The sequence below is a fragment of the Rhincodon typus genome, chromosome 12 (assembly GCF_021869965.1).
Source record: "Rhincodon typus isolate 14 chromosome 12, sRhiTyp1.1, whole genome shotgun sequence".
NCBI lineage: Eukaryota > Metazoa > Chordata > Chondrichthyes > Orectolobiformes > Rhincodontidae > Rhincodon > Rhincodon typus.
Window position 1 is genome coordinate 53,227,947 of NC_063343.1, and position 14,697 is coordinate 53,242,643.

The 14,697-nt window shown below is 41.3% G+C and overlaps 1 protein-coding gene across 2 annotated transcripts in view; it reads right to left on the bottom strand.

Moving 5' to 3' along the window:
• LOC109917230 (teneurin-2-like) overlaps positions 1-14,697 on the bottom strand; it is a 766,679-nt gene that overhangs the window by 40,721 nt on the left and 711,261 nt on the right. The window lies entirely within an intron of this gene.

Sequence of the window (14,697 nt, forward strand, 5' to 3'; positions counted from 1 at the left end):
TGTGAAAAACATTTCATTCCTATCTTAAATGGATGACCCCTTACTTTTAAAGTTTCCTCAAGTCCAGATTTTCCCTCAAGAGGAAATATCCTCTCCTCAGCCACCCTATTAAGACCCATTAGCATGTCTTATGAAACAACCAAATGACGTTTTAATCTTCTAAACGCCAACTGCTAGAAGCCTAGCTTATCCAACCTTTCCTCAGAGAACAACCTGCCCATTTAAGGCATAGTCCAGTCAACCTTCTCTGGTTTGCATATTTACATTCCTTGTTAAATAAGGAGACCAATAGTGTATATAGTATGTAAAATGCATTAGTTTTACATTTGCAAAATTTCCATTCTCATCTCTGTCTCATGTTCGTTAACTAATCTTCTATCCATGCCAATATGTTATCCCCTACACCATGACCTCTATTTTCCACATTAACCTTTCATGTGGCACCTCAATCACTAACTTTTGGAAATCAAAGTACAGTACTTCCACTGGTTTTGCCTTCATTCACAACACGTTATTCCTCAACAAACTCCAATAAATAGGTTAAACATAGTTTTCCTTTCACAAATTTACAATGATTCTGCTTGATTACCCTGAACTTTTCCATAAAGCCCTACTGGAATGTTTTCAGTAACAGGTTCCACATCTTTGCTATGCCAGACTTTAAACTAACTGGTCTATCGTTTTCTGCTTTATGTCTCCCTCCCTTTTTGGATAAATGTGTTACATATTTGCTACTTTCCAATATAATAGAAACTTCCCCGAATCTAGGGAAGTTTGGAAAATTTAACCAATTCAGTAACAATTTCACTAGTCATTCTTTTAAGACGTTAGGATAACAAGAGAATAACAAATCTTATAAAAATAGATTCTTCATGTCAAAAAATGCACAAAATACTCTTCAACAATCTGCACCTCTGTGTAAAACTATGCAAAATCAATTAAATCTTTCATCTCATATGAAAGGCCTTTTTTCTTCCTAAAACGCATTCAGCTTTTGGATAATTTAGGAGACAGGCTTAAAATGTAACTCTAACATAGGAAACTATGACAGGCTGAGGGCTTATTTAAGCATTTATATTTTTCTCATTATTTTTAATGAGAGTAATGTTTTACTTAAAGTATCATCTCAATTCTACGAAACCTCAGAATTCTAAGGGGATGATTTTAACCTGCAATTTGTCTGGATATCTGGGCATATGGCAAGTCAAAACGTTAACTTACCTGCCAATCTCTCAGCTATTTTGCACCAGTCCTGATTTAGCCCTATCACAAACTACTCAGCTTAAGCTGATGCAACCCTTTTTTAAAAATGACACATGGTGCTCTGACTACAATTTCACCTTGGGCCCAAATGGAGATGCCAATATGGTTTTTCTGCCAGTTTGAAGCTGATCTGAGAAAGGGTGGGGCATAAAGAGGAACTGAATGGTTGATGTTGCTCCTCCTGACCACACAAAACAAATAAGAGATTTACAATAGTTTAACACTTCCTGTCTCTGCAGACACTTGCACCCCACTCTGAGCTCTCCTTAGACTCTCCAAGAAACCCTTTTCCTGTGCATTGTCACACATTAAGCTGTTAATCTCTGGACCCAGCATCATAAGACCCTAAGATATAGAAGCAGCATTAGGCCATTCAGTGCATGAAGTCTGCTCTTCCATTCGATCATGGCTGACATGCTTCTCAACCTCATTCTTCTTCCTGCTCCACATAACTCTTAACCCCCTTACCAATCACAAACCTATCTCTGCCTTAAAAACACGTAATGACTTGACCTCCACAGCCCTCTGTGGCAATGAGTTCCACAGAATCACCACCTTCTGCCTGAAGAAATTCCTCCTCATCTCAGTTCTAAATGAAGGTTGTCCCTTCATTCTGAGGCTGTGCCCTCAGTCCTTGTCTCTCCTATTGGTGGAAACATCTTCTCCATGTTCATTCTATCCAGGCCTCTCAATATTCTGTAAGCTTCAATCAGATCCCCCTGAACCTTCTAAACTTCATCATGTACAGACCCAGAGTCATCAACCGCTCCTCATATGACAAGCCTTTCATCCCTGGGATCATTCTTGTAACCTTCCCTGGACCCCTCCAACCCCAGCACATCCATCCTTAGGTACAAGCCCAAAACAGCTCACAATAAGCCAAATGGTCTAAGCAGAGTCTTATACAACTTCAGCAGCTCATCTCTGCTCTTCTATTCCAGCCCTCGTCAAATGAATGCTGACATTGCATTTGCCTTCCTAACTGACAACTGAACCTGCATGTCAACCTTAAAAGAATCTTGAACTAGAACTCCCAAGTCCATTTCTGCTTCAGGTTTCCAAAACCTTTCCTCATTTAAAAAATAGTTTATGCCTCTATTCTTCATATGAAAGTGCATAACCTCACACTTTCCCACATTGTATTCCATCCGTTATTACTTTGCCCACTTTCTAGCCTGTCCAAGTCCTTTTGCAGCCTTGTTGCATCCTCAATACTAACTGTCCCTCCACCTGTCTTTGTGTCATCTGCAAACTTAGCCACAATGCCCTCAGTTCCTTCATCCAGATCATTAACGTATAACCTGAGTATATGTGGTCCCAACAGTGACCCCTGTGGAACTCCACCATCACCACTTGCTGTCATGAAAAAAGACCCCTTTATCACCATACTCTGCCTTCTGCCAATCAGCCAATCCTCCATCTATGCCAATACTTTGCCTCGAAAACCATAGCCTCTTAACTTATTTAGCAAGGCCCTGTATGGCACCTTGTCAAAATAGAATGGAAATTCAAATAGATCATGTCTACTGGCTCTCTTTTGTCTAACTTGCTCATTACTTCTTCAAAGAATTCTAACTGATTTGTTGGGCATGACCTCCCCTTGACGAAGCTGTGTTGACTCAGTCCTATTTTATTTTGCACATCCAAGTACTCCACAATCTCATTCTTAATGAAGGACCTAAAAATCTTAACGAGGTCAGACTAACTAGCCTATAGTTTCCTGCCTTCTGTTGCTCTCCATTTTTAAACAGGGATGTTACTTTTTCCATTTTCCAGTCCTCTTGGGATCCTCCCTGACTCTAGTAATTCCTGAAACACCACCACCAATGCCTCTACAATTTCCTCAGCTACTCCTTCAGAACTGTGGGGTGTGGTCCATCCGGTCTGAGTAATTCATCCACCTTCTGACCTTCAACAACAGTTTCTCACCTGTTCATGTAGGGCAGTGGACTGGCCACTGAAATAAGTGAATCTCATAAATTCCAGTGTGCTGCCTTCCCACCACCGACCAACCTGTGGCAAAACTCTCACAAAGTTTATCATGGCGGTAGAGGTATTGAGTAGCCTTTGGACTATCAAAGCCCTTAAGTGGTCAACTAATGGGAAGACCCACATTTGGGCAGATATCAGACAGCTTTAGCTGCTTGGGCTAGCGTTTGACTTGGAAAAGGGATCATTCTTCACAGGTTCCCTGTGCCCACTGGAGTCAACTAACTTCCCCTGAGATCATGCCATCCCCTTCGCACTGCCCTGCAACAGCACAAACTCAGTACCACTCCAGGTCCAGAATTTGTCAGTGTGATCTTGCTGAAATTCTCTTCCACTTCTCCCCCATCACCACCGATCCCACATACCTTGATGTCTACGTGAGCCAGTGACTGTCTCTAGTGGAGACTGCTTGTTACATCAACAATGACAACTGCTCTTGACTGATGCTGTCGCAACTATAGAACTGCCAAATGTATGAATTCCCATTAAATGTCAGAGGGACAGCCATGCTGCCCATTGGGAAGGGTAATGTGTGAGGAACATGAACACTGTGTCTTCTAACATTCAGCCCAATGTTTCTCCAATCAACAATGCAGAGCTATAATCCGGGCAAAAATAATGTATTATCTCGAGGAAGCAGATTTCTTATCCCATTAGCCCCACCCTTCCCAAGGCACCTGTCCATACAAGCGCTACAGATGGAACACCCATTCTTTTACCTCCTCCCTTCTCACCGGCCAAGGCCACAAATAGCCCTTCTGAAATAACTGCACAAAGGCTGGTATCCCGTCACCAAGTCATCCTTTATTTAAGTATGCACAGGACATGGACTCTGACCAGCCAGCTCAGAACCAATCCCTAGAGTGAGGAGATCTCTGAATCTTCTGTTTAGATCTGTCAGCCAGGACTCCCTCATTGTCCCAGGTTAACAACTCTAATCAAGGATCTCATAGTCAATGAGATCCATCTGGCCCTTGTCCTAATCACCACACCTTCCAAGTGAAGTAACAAAATATTTGTGACAACAAGGTGCAGAGCTGGATGAACACAGCAGGCCAAGCAGCATCACAGGAGCAGGAAGGCTGACGTTTCAGGCCTAGCCATCCCATGAATGATTTAAAAATAATTTTCTCATGAAGGGTCTCGGCCCGAAACGTCAGCCTTCCTGCTCCTGTGATGCTGCTTGGCCTGCTGTGTTCATCCAGCTCTGCACCTTGTTGTCTCGGATTCTCCAGCATCTGCAGCTCCTTCTATCCCTAACAAAATATTTGTACTTATTTCAATTTAGTGTACTAGACTTAACTGCACATAATGAGGTCCCCTCCTCTGGGAGAGACCAAATGCTGACAGGATGTTTTCTCCCTATTTGACACACATAATATAGAAATACAAATCAATGTTATACATGGTTCTGTCTATTTTAGAACCTTTTTTGTAATATTAACATGAACCTTTATCACATGACCTTTCTATCCATTGCCTGCTATAGTAAATCAGTGAAGCTCAACATAACCTCAATCAATGGCATCTCACCTTCTGGATCCAACGTTTAGTTCAACAATTTTTATCCTGTTACCTCTGCCTCTGTCTTAATTCATGTTTCTTTTAAATTTGTTGCTCAGATTTTACATCCGACTGTGGTTCTTACTGTTTCTAGAACATACAGAGCTGCAAGTTCCCCTCCAAGTCATGCACTATCCAGACTTAGAACAGTATTGATGTTCCTTCACAATTGCTGATCAAAGCCTGGAACTCCCTCCCTAACTGCTCCTACACCTACGGTTCAAGAAGACAGTGCCTCACCATCTTCTGCAGGTGATTGGAGATGGGAGAAAAATGCTGGCCTAGCCATCCCATGAATGATTTAAAAATAATTTTCAGATGGTACCAACCTGCAAAGGCACAGGTTTCCAACAGTAAGGACATTAAAAACTCACCATAATAGGGTTTCAGTAATTCATGTTTTTTTTAATGCTTTAATGGAATGTGGATGTCACTGGTAAGGCCAACATTTATTGCAGGTGGATGAGTGATAAATGGTACTTTATATGGACAAATGCAAGATAATGAGAACTCATAAGGGAAATGAGCAGAATCAAGATAAAGTACATGGGATCATTATTTACTTGGGGCATGGGCAAAAAAATCTAACAAATGCTTATTGTCTGTGTAGCAGTTATGCTCAGTGAGCAGCACTAATTGGCTCTAAATCACAAGGTTGTGAGTTCAAGCCCCACTCTAGAGACTTAAGTACATAATCTACCCTGATATTTGAGTGGAATGCTGAGAGTGTTGAAGATGCAGCCAATAAATGACATATTAAATTGAGGTCCTGCTTGCCTCTCTGATGGAGTTAATGGATTGCATAACACTACTCCAGAAAGAGTTCTCCCCAGTGTCTCTGTGCCAATATTTATGCTTCAAGCAACATCATTGAAACAAATTATCTGGCCATTATTTCAGCGCTGTTCGTGAAACTTTATGCGTCCAAATTTGCTGCTACATTTTCGACATCACAACATTATCGACATGTGAAGTACTGCATTCACTGCAGATCATTGGGATATTCCAAGGTCATAAAAGGTGCTATATCAATGCAGGTTGTTCTTTCCTTTAGGTTAAACACTCCTCAGAGTTTTGCTTCCTGTAATGACAAGGGATATTCATCAGAGTATATAATGATTGGTTGATTTATAACTGTGTTCCAGTTGAAGGTGATTTCCAATAACTCTAGGTGATAGGTCAAATACCGGTCAGGCATCTCAAAGTACCAGGAGGACAGTTCTCAGCAGTAATACAGTGTTGTGATATGAAGCAGATGTATCTTTATTGGTCATTTTTTAATCTCTTGTGAAATCACTACCACAAAGACAGGATGTGCTTTAACCTCATGCAATTGTGTATCCTTAACCTTTCAGTTATCATTGTCTATGTATATATTAAAATATGAAAAATCAACTTGCTTGTTTTATCAATCCTTGTCATATGATTGGTACGTGTAAGTAAAACAGATGAATGTAACATACAGCGTATGGCAACAGTAAGGAAAGCTCATCGAATTTTAGGATGTACCATTGGAGGGATAGAGCAGAATTCTCTGGCCATTATAAATCTGTACAAAGTGCGGATGTGAGCACGCCTTGAATATCATGTATTTTAATTGGTTTATGGCTAAGCCATCACTTGTTGCTGTTTGTATTTGCCCTGGTAAAAGGTAGGTGGTGAGTTGTCTTTTTGAACCACTCCTTAGACAGTAGAGACAACCACAATGCAGTTAGGAAAGGATTTCCAGAAGTTTGACACAGTAGCAGTAGGTGAAGGAATGGTGACATAGCTGCAAGTCAGGATGGTGCGTGAATTGGAGGGGAGGTGGTAGTGTCACCACATATCTGTTTCCCTTGGTCTTCCAGGTGGTAGAGGGCAAAGGTTTTGAATGTGCTGTTGAAGGAGTTTGGGTGAATTTCTGCAGTGTGTCTTGTAGATTGTGCACATTGATTACCACTATGCATCAATTGTGAAAGGAGAAAATGCTGAAGGTGGTAGGTGGGGTGTCAATCAGATGGGCTGCTTTGCTGAGCTGCTATCAAGATTCTTGAGGGTAGTTGGAGCTATACTCATCTGAGCATGTGCACAGTATTACATTATAGTCTTGACATGTACCTAGTGGATGGAGCACAGGTGTTACAGAGATAGGAGGTGAGTTACTCACCACAAAATTCCTAGACCCTGATCTGCTCCTGTAGCCACAGAATTTATTGACTGGCCCAGTTTAGTTTCTGTTAACGGCAACTCCCACAGTATTGATAGTGGAGATTTAGTTATTGAATTAGCTTTATTGTCACACATACTCAAATGAGTAGTGAAAAGTTTATAAGTCACCACTTACAGCACCTTCTTAGGTACAAAGGTATCTAGAGACAATCCTTAGTTACAGTATAGAGAAATGAAGAAAAAAAAGTTCAATTACAGCTGTACACAATATGATCATAGGTAAGAAAATAAAGAAGCAAAGTTAAAAAGACAAACATCACAGTCTCTCTCCAAAGGCCCTCTGCAGCAGACCAGCGCAGAGGGCCTCCATGTGGTGTGACTGCTGGCTGCTATCATGCTCTGCACTGGGCTGCTGGTCGCTGGCATCCTTGCTCATGCCCCTGGCATCCACGCTCCAGACAGCTGGTTACTGGTGTCCCCACTTCGACTGTTGGTGTCTCCACCGGCCCCGCTTCGAAGGCCAGCGCCGGGTGTCCAAGGCTGAGAGAAGGAGGAGAAGGGAGGAGAGAGGGAGGAAAAAAAGATAAGAAGAGAAAGAATGGGCGGAGTGGAGGAGCTCCGGCTAGAGTGTCCTAATCCACTGCTATTTTACTGGTCATTCGGATGATGATACCATTGGATGTTTTGGGGTGAAGGTTAGGCTCTTAATTGTTGGGGATGTTTGTTGTCTAGCACTTGTGAGGTCTTATTCTGTTTGGACACAGATTATTTCAGTTTCTAAGGAGTTGCAAACAATGCTGAACATTGTGTAATCATCATTGAAGATTCCCACTTCTGAACTTGTAATGGAATAAAGCTCATTGATGAAGTGGCTGAAAATAATTGTCAAAACACAACCCTAGGGAACTCCTGTAGAGATGTCCAGGGGCTGAGATGGGTGCCCCTAACAAATACAACCACTTACCTTTGCGCCAGGTATGACTCCAACCAGTGGAGGTCTTTCACCGAGTTTCCCGTAAATTTCAGTTTTGCTCATTGACGCCACACTCAGTTGAATGCTGCCTTGATATCAACAGCAATCATTCTCACCTCACCACTAGAATTCTGCTCGTTTTTCCATGTTTGGGCCAAGGCTGTATTGAGGTCAGAATGGCCTTGGTGAAATCTAAACATAGCAGGAATGAGCAGGCTATTTCTTTCCAACTGCTGCTTGTTAGCAATGTCGATGATGCCTTCCATCACTTTGCTTCTGATCAAGAGTAGACTGATGGGGCAATAATCAGCTGGGTTGGACTTCTCCTGATTTTAATCCATAAAACATACCTAGGACAATTTTCCACAGCGTTAGGTAGAAGTCACTGTTGTGGCTACCTGGAACAGCTTGGCTCAGAGTGTGTCCAGTTCTGAAGCACAAGTCTTCAATACTATTGCAGGAAGTTTGTTAGTGACCAATGCCTATTATATCTGGGGAGTATGGCTATTTCAACACATCACGTCGAGTGAATCAAATTGAGTTACCAGCCTCTGTCCTAGACTGTCTCCTCCTAAGCCATTCTTAGAATGTTTACATTAAAATTGTCTCCTGTTAAGAATCACTCCAAACAAAGTTGAAACCTGCCTTACACTTCTGGTATGGAAGTATCATTTTAACTCTTAGAGTCTAAAAATCTAAATTTCCCCGAACAAGAATGAAGATATTTGTAGATGTGCTGTCCTGTTATTTTCTTAATTGTCCATATACATTCACAACTGTCTGTGCCAGGATTGCAGGGTTTAGATCTGATTCGCTGGTTGTGAAATTCTTCATCCCTGTCTATTACATGCTGCTTCCATTGTTGGGCATGTAAATAGTCCTGTGTTGCAGCTTCATCAAATTAACATCTCATTTTTAGGTATGTCTGGTGCTGCTTCTGGTGCTTGTGCTCGTCATTGAACCAGGGTTGATCTCCTGGCTTGGTGATGATGTTAAAGTGAGGGACATGCTGTACCATGAGGTTACCGATTGTGGTTGAACACAATTCTACTGTTACTGATGGCCCACAGCACCTCACAGCTGTCCAGTTTTGTGTCACTGGATCTGTTTTAAGTCTGTCCACTTAGCATGGTGGTAGTATCACACAACACAATGGTGGCTATCTTCAATGTGAAGATTTAACATTGTCACCACAAGGACTGTATGCAGTTCACTCTTATCAATATTGTTGTGGACGGTCACAATTGCGATAGGTAGTTTGGTGAAAATGAAGTTAAGCAGGATTTCCCTCTTGTTGGTTCCTTCACCATCTGCTGCAGATCAAGTATGGCAGTTGTTTCCTTTAGGACTCAGCCAGCATGGTCAATAGTGTTGTGTAGCCATTCTTCGTTACGAACATTGAAATCACCCAACCAAAGTAAATTCTGTACTCTGCCACCCTCAGTGCTACCTCCAACTGGTGTTAAACATGGAGGAGTGTGAGCGAGAGTGGTAGGTGGTAATCAGTGGAGGTTTCCTTGCCTATGTTTGACCTGATGCTTCACATATCCAGCATCAATGTTGAGGACTCCTCGGGTAACTCCATCCTAACTATATACCACTGTACCACCACACCTGGTAGATCAGTCCTGGCACTGGGACAGGACGAACCCTGGGATGAGGATGGTAGTGTTTGGGACAGATGGTGATGGCAGTGTCTGGGATATTGCCTATGAGTATAACAATGTCTGTATCAGCACGTTGCTTGACTAGTCTATGAGGCAGCTCTCCGAATTTTGACACAAGCTACAGTTGTTGGTCAGGACAATTTTCCAGGGTCGACAACAGTGTGTTTGTTGGGCTTATTTCCGGTGCCTGTGTCAATGTCAGGCTGGTTTAGTTCCTTTTATTTAAACTTAATAGTAAGTTGGTACAACAGAATGGCTTGCTACACCATTTCAGAGGGCAATTAAGAGTCAACCACATTGCTGTTGGTCTGGTGTCACTTTTAGGCCAGACCAGGTAAGGATGACAGATTTTCTTCCCTCAAGAACTTTAGCGAATCAAAGTCATATAAAAATAAGGATGTTGTCCAATACATGTAGTTCTCCTCTAACATGACAGTTGTGTTCTTGTGTGACCTTGTGCCACAAAAAATGGTGCTAAAAAAAATCGCCATAGAAAATCGTGTTATAGGGAAATCGCAATAGAACATCGCTATACCTGTACAGCAGAAAGTTTGCATTATCCAAACAGCATTCACTATTCATCAGTTGTGTTACAGTCAATTTGCATTAACGAAACACATGTTATAGCAGAACTACTTGTATACAGATTCACTGTCTGAACAGAAAATGCAGAAGGGATTAATTTTACTTGTTAAAGCATCTGAGTAAACAGTAGAAGGTAAGTTGCCTAAAACTCTGAAAAAAACACTGCTGAGATATTCTGGAGCAATAGGCCAGAGTTATAATAGCATGTGCAAGATTGTTACAAATTTCAGAGCAGGGACAATGCTTCAAACAAGGTGCTCAGATTGTTTAGATTGAACTATTTTATGCAATAATGTTGTGAAGTTTTAAGGAACATTTGGAAACAAAAGGAGTCAGATAGCTCAAAAACATGTAAAAGGACATTTGGGTAAGCTTGAGAGAATAGGTGAATCTACATTTATAGTTTAGAATTCATCAAATGGACTGCAGAATATTTCACATCCCTGCAGTTACTTATGTTTCTATATAACTAGTATTTTGCTCTCTGTGCGATGTTAGCAGCCTTATTCCTAAGATAACAGCATCATATTCTGATGAGGATCTGCCAGATTATTCTGTATGCATGGCTGCTTTTGCAAAACTGGAGCTGATGTTCCATGCTTGGGTTGGTACTTTGCAGTTAAATGAAAACAAAACAAACAACAGGATTAAACTAGAAACAACAATGGCAGAGTAGGCGACATTGAATTAATTTCTCCTTCCTGACTTCTGGGGAAAGAAAGCTGTTAGAAGATATATTTTAAAAGAAAATATTTCTTTCTTGTCCATTACAGGATTGGTATTCCTGGACTGAAAGGTTGTACAGACAACCTGTTCCCAGGAAGCATGCCAATGCTTGTCTCAAGCCAGGCCTTCAGGAGGTATGGGAGAATGGGGAGTGTGAATATTCCTGCTGATCTTCTCTTCTTTCATATGAGCTAAGAACCTGACCTCCATGCCTTATTTCTTAAGGGGCACTGTTGCCATCTGTGGTTCCTCCCATACTGAGCAGGATTACTATTGCAACAACACAATCATCAGTAAGATAGAACTAACCTGTCTCACAACGGTCTAAACCAAGCTCAAATTCCTGCAGTCATCACACTGCAATATTAAGTGTAAACATTTTGTGAACCAGATCCAAAATGAGACAGAATAAAATAAAAGCTGTGTTTCTGGTAGCACATGTTCTGTTTTCACTGCACAAACACAAAAGTACAATTGAAAAGCACACAAAGAATAAATTGGTACACTACTGTCTTTATGAAAGGAAATTGCTGTCCTTACCTGGTCTGGCCTACGAGTGACTACAGAGCCACACCAATGTAGTTAAGTCTTAACTCCCCTTTGAAATGGCCCAGCAAGCCACACAGTTATAGCAATCATTACAAAAGACTGAAAATAGAAATGATTCCAGACTACTCAACAACAGCCCTGGTGACCCTATTAAATCCTCTTTACTAACATCTGGAGGCTAGTGCCAAAATTGGGAGACCTGTCTCATACACTAGTCGAGCACAAATGGAACCACACTATCACGAAGGAAACAGATTGTGTTTGTTGGAGGTCAGTCATACCAGCAGCAAAGCATCTCTGCAGGAGTTTCTCAGGGTAGTGTCTGAGGCAAAACACATTCAGCCATTTCATCAATGACCTTCCCTTCATGTTAAGGTCTGAACTTGGGAAAGTCTCCTGATGACTGTTCAGCCGTAGTTACAACTCCTCAGGTACCTGAAACAGTCCTTGTCCAAATACAGCAAGACCTGGAAACATCCAGGGCTGACAAGTGACAAATTGTATTTGTACTACACAAGTGCTAGGCCATGCCCACTTCCAAAAAGACAGAAAGTACCAATTGCCCCTTGACATTACTATCTGAATCCCCAGCTATCAACATCCCAAGAGTCACTATTGACTAGAAACTGAACTGGACCAGCCATACAAATACATAAGGTCACTATAATCCCAGATGACCATAGGACTGCTATCTCAATAGAAAGAGATACAAGTGATAGTTTAACCTAAGGGTCACCATGCCTCAGACAAGTGGTGAGAGCTTCATGTTAACCTTAACCAATACAGGAATTGAACCCATGCTGTTGGCATCACATAGCAACACAAACCAGTCATCTAGCCAACTCAGCTAACCAACACATAAGTTATATAAATACAGTGGCTACAAGGGCAGGTCAGAGGCTAGGAATACTGCAGAGAGGAACTCCTCTTCTGACTCCCCAGAGACTGTTCATCGTCTACAATGCACAAATCAGGTGTGTGATGAAACACTCCCCACTTGCCTGGATGAGTATAGCTCCAACAACACTCAAGAAACTTGACATCATCCAGGACAAAGCAGCCTGCTTGACTGGCACCACATCTACAAATATTTGGACCATTTAGGAGGACAACGGCTGCAGATATAAGGGTACATTGCCACTTGCAAGTTCCCCTCCTCGTCACTCACTATCTTAACTTGGAAATATATCGCTGTTCCCTCAGTGTTGCTGAGTCAAAATTCTGGAGTTCCCTGACAGTACTGTGGGTCTACCTCAATTAAATCAACTGTAGCAGTTCAAGAAGGCATCTCTTAAGCATAATTAGGGATGGACAATAAATGCTAACCCAGCTGGCAATACCCACATCCCATGCAAATGAATAAAAAAAGTGTAAAGAATATACATTTTATCGAAATGATCAAGCCCATTCTTCTTCCTGTTATTTATTTTGCATTCTATTTATCGGACATCTACAATAGCTTCTGGTCAATGGTTACCCACATTGTGTTGATAGCAGGGGATTCAGTGATAGTAATACCATTGAATATCAAGTGGTGATGTTAGATTCTCTTTTGTTGGAGATGGTCATTGTCTGGTACTTGTATGAAACAAATTTTACTTGCCACTTGTCAGCACAAATCTGGATATTGTGCAGGTCCTGTTGCATTTGGACATGTACTGCTTCTATAACTGAGGAGTCACGAATGCTGCTGAACATTGCACAATCATGAGTGAACATCCTCACTTCTGAGCTTACAATGAAGGTAAAGTCATTGATAAAGCAATTGAAGATGATTGGGATGAGAATACTACCGTGAGGAATCGCAGAAGAGATGTCCTGGAGCTGAGATGACTGATCCTCAAAAATCATAACTAATATCTTTTATGCTAATTATGACCCCAACCAATGGACAATCTTTCCCCTGACTCCCATTTATGCTTGTTTTGCTGGAGCTACTTGATGCCATACTCAGTCAAATGTGGCCTTGATGTCAAGGGTGGTCACTGTTATTTTACCTCTCGAATTTAGCTCTTTTGTCCATTTGTGAATGAAGGTTGTAATGAGGTCAAGAGCTGAGCACTGCTGGTGGAACACAAACTGAGCATCAGTGACCAGGTCATTACTAAGCAAGTGTTACTTGATGGCACTGTTGATGACATGTCCCATCACTTTACAAAAACAGACTAATGGGATTGTAATTGACAGGGTTGACGTTGTCCTGCTTTTATGTGTACAGTACATATCTGGAAAATTTTCCACATTGTGAAATAGATGCAAGTTTTGGTTACTCCAATCAAGTCTTAGTGATGGATGGGTACACAAGTTGTTCAGAGGAAATGCTTTAGTGGTTATGTAGAAAAGGCAGTTTGACTGGATGAGTTCATTCACAGTTTGACAGCACAAATGTGTTAGGCTAAACTGACTTCTTCAGAGCTATAACCATTCAATGATTCTAATTATTTGTCCCTTGAACTTGAAAGGTGGGAGATGGTGGCCATATTCAGGGAAATGTCCAGGGTGAAGACAATAAAGATTTTCATGAGGATAAGGACATCACAAGGAATTATTGAGCAAACCAATAGTTGCAGAAGCATAATAATGAATAGAGGGTGAAGGGTTAGAGACTTGTGAAACTAAAAGTTTCTGCTGGATGAACGTAGAAGAATTTAGGTTAAGGAGTGGGTTAGGGGAGGATCAGGAAATGGTAACAGATGGGCTGGTAACTGATTAATACAATGGTGATAAAGGTTCAGATGGTTGTTATGTATCCATTCACTCCTTATTAAACATTTGCTTCTGTAGTATATACATTGCCATTCTTTTTGGCATCATGAAATGTTTTTCCATTCAACTCTTTTTTGACCTTCAACTAACTTATCACAAAGTCTTCCTTTGTTCTTCTTCTTCCGTCCTTCCTTCTACTAGATTAAAATCCATTACATTTCTATCTCTCCTCTGCTATAATAAAAGTTCATCAATCTGAAACATTAACTCTGTTCCTCCTACCTCAGATGCTGCCTGACCTGCAGATTATATTCAGCAATTTTTTTGTTTTGATTTGATATTAGAGAAGCCATAGGATATGGAAAGGTCATAGGATTGGTCGTGGCTATGTTTACAGGGGTATAGATGTTTAGGGAAGACAGTGAATTCAGAAGTATGGGTTAGAAATTGAAACCATTGATGATGAGCAGCCTCAGCGCTAGGCTAAGAGGATGGATATATTGATGAAAAACATGGGATGTTGCTTGA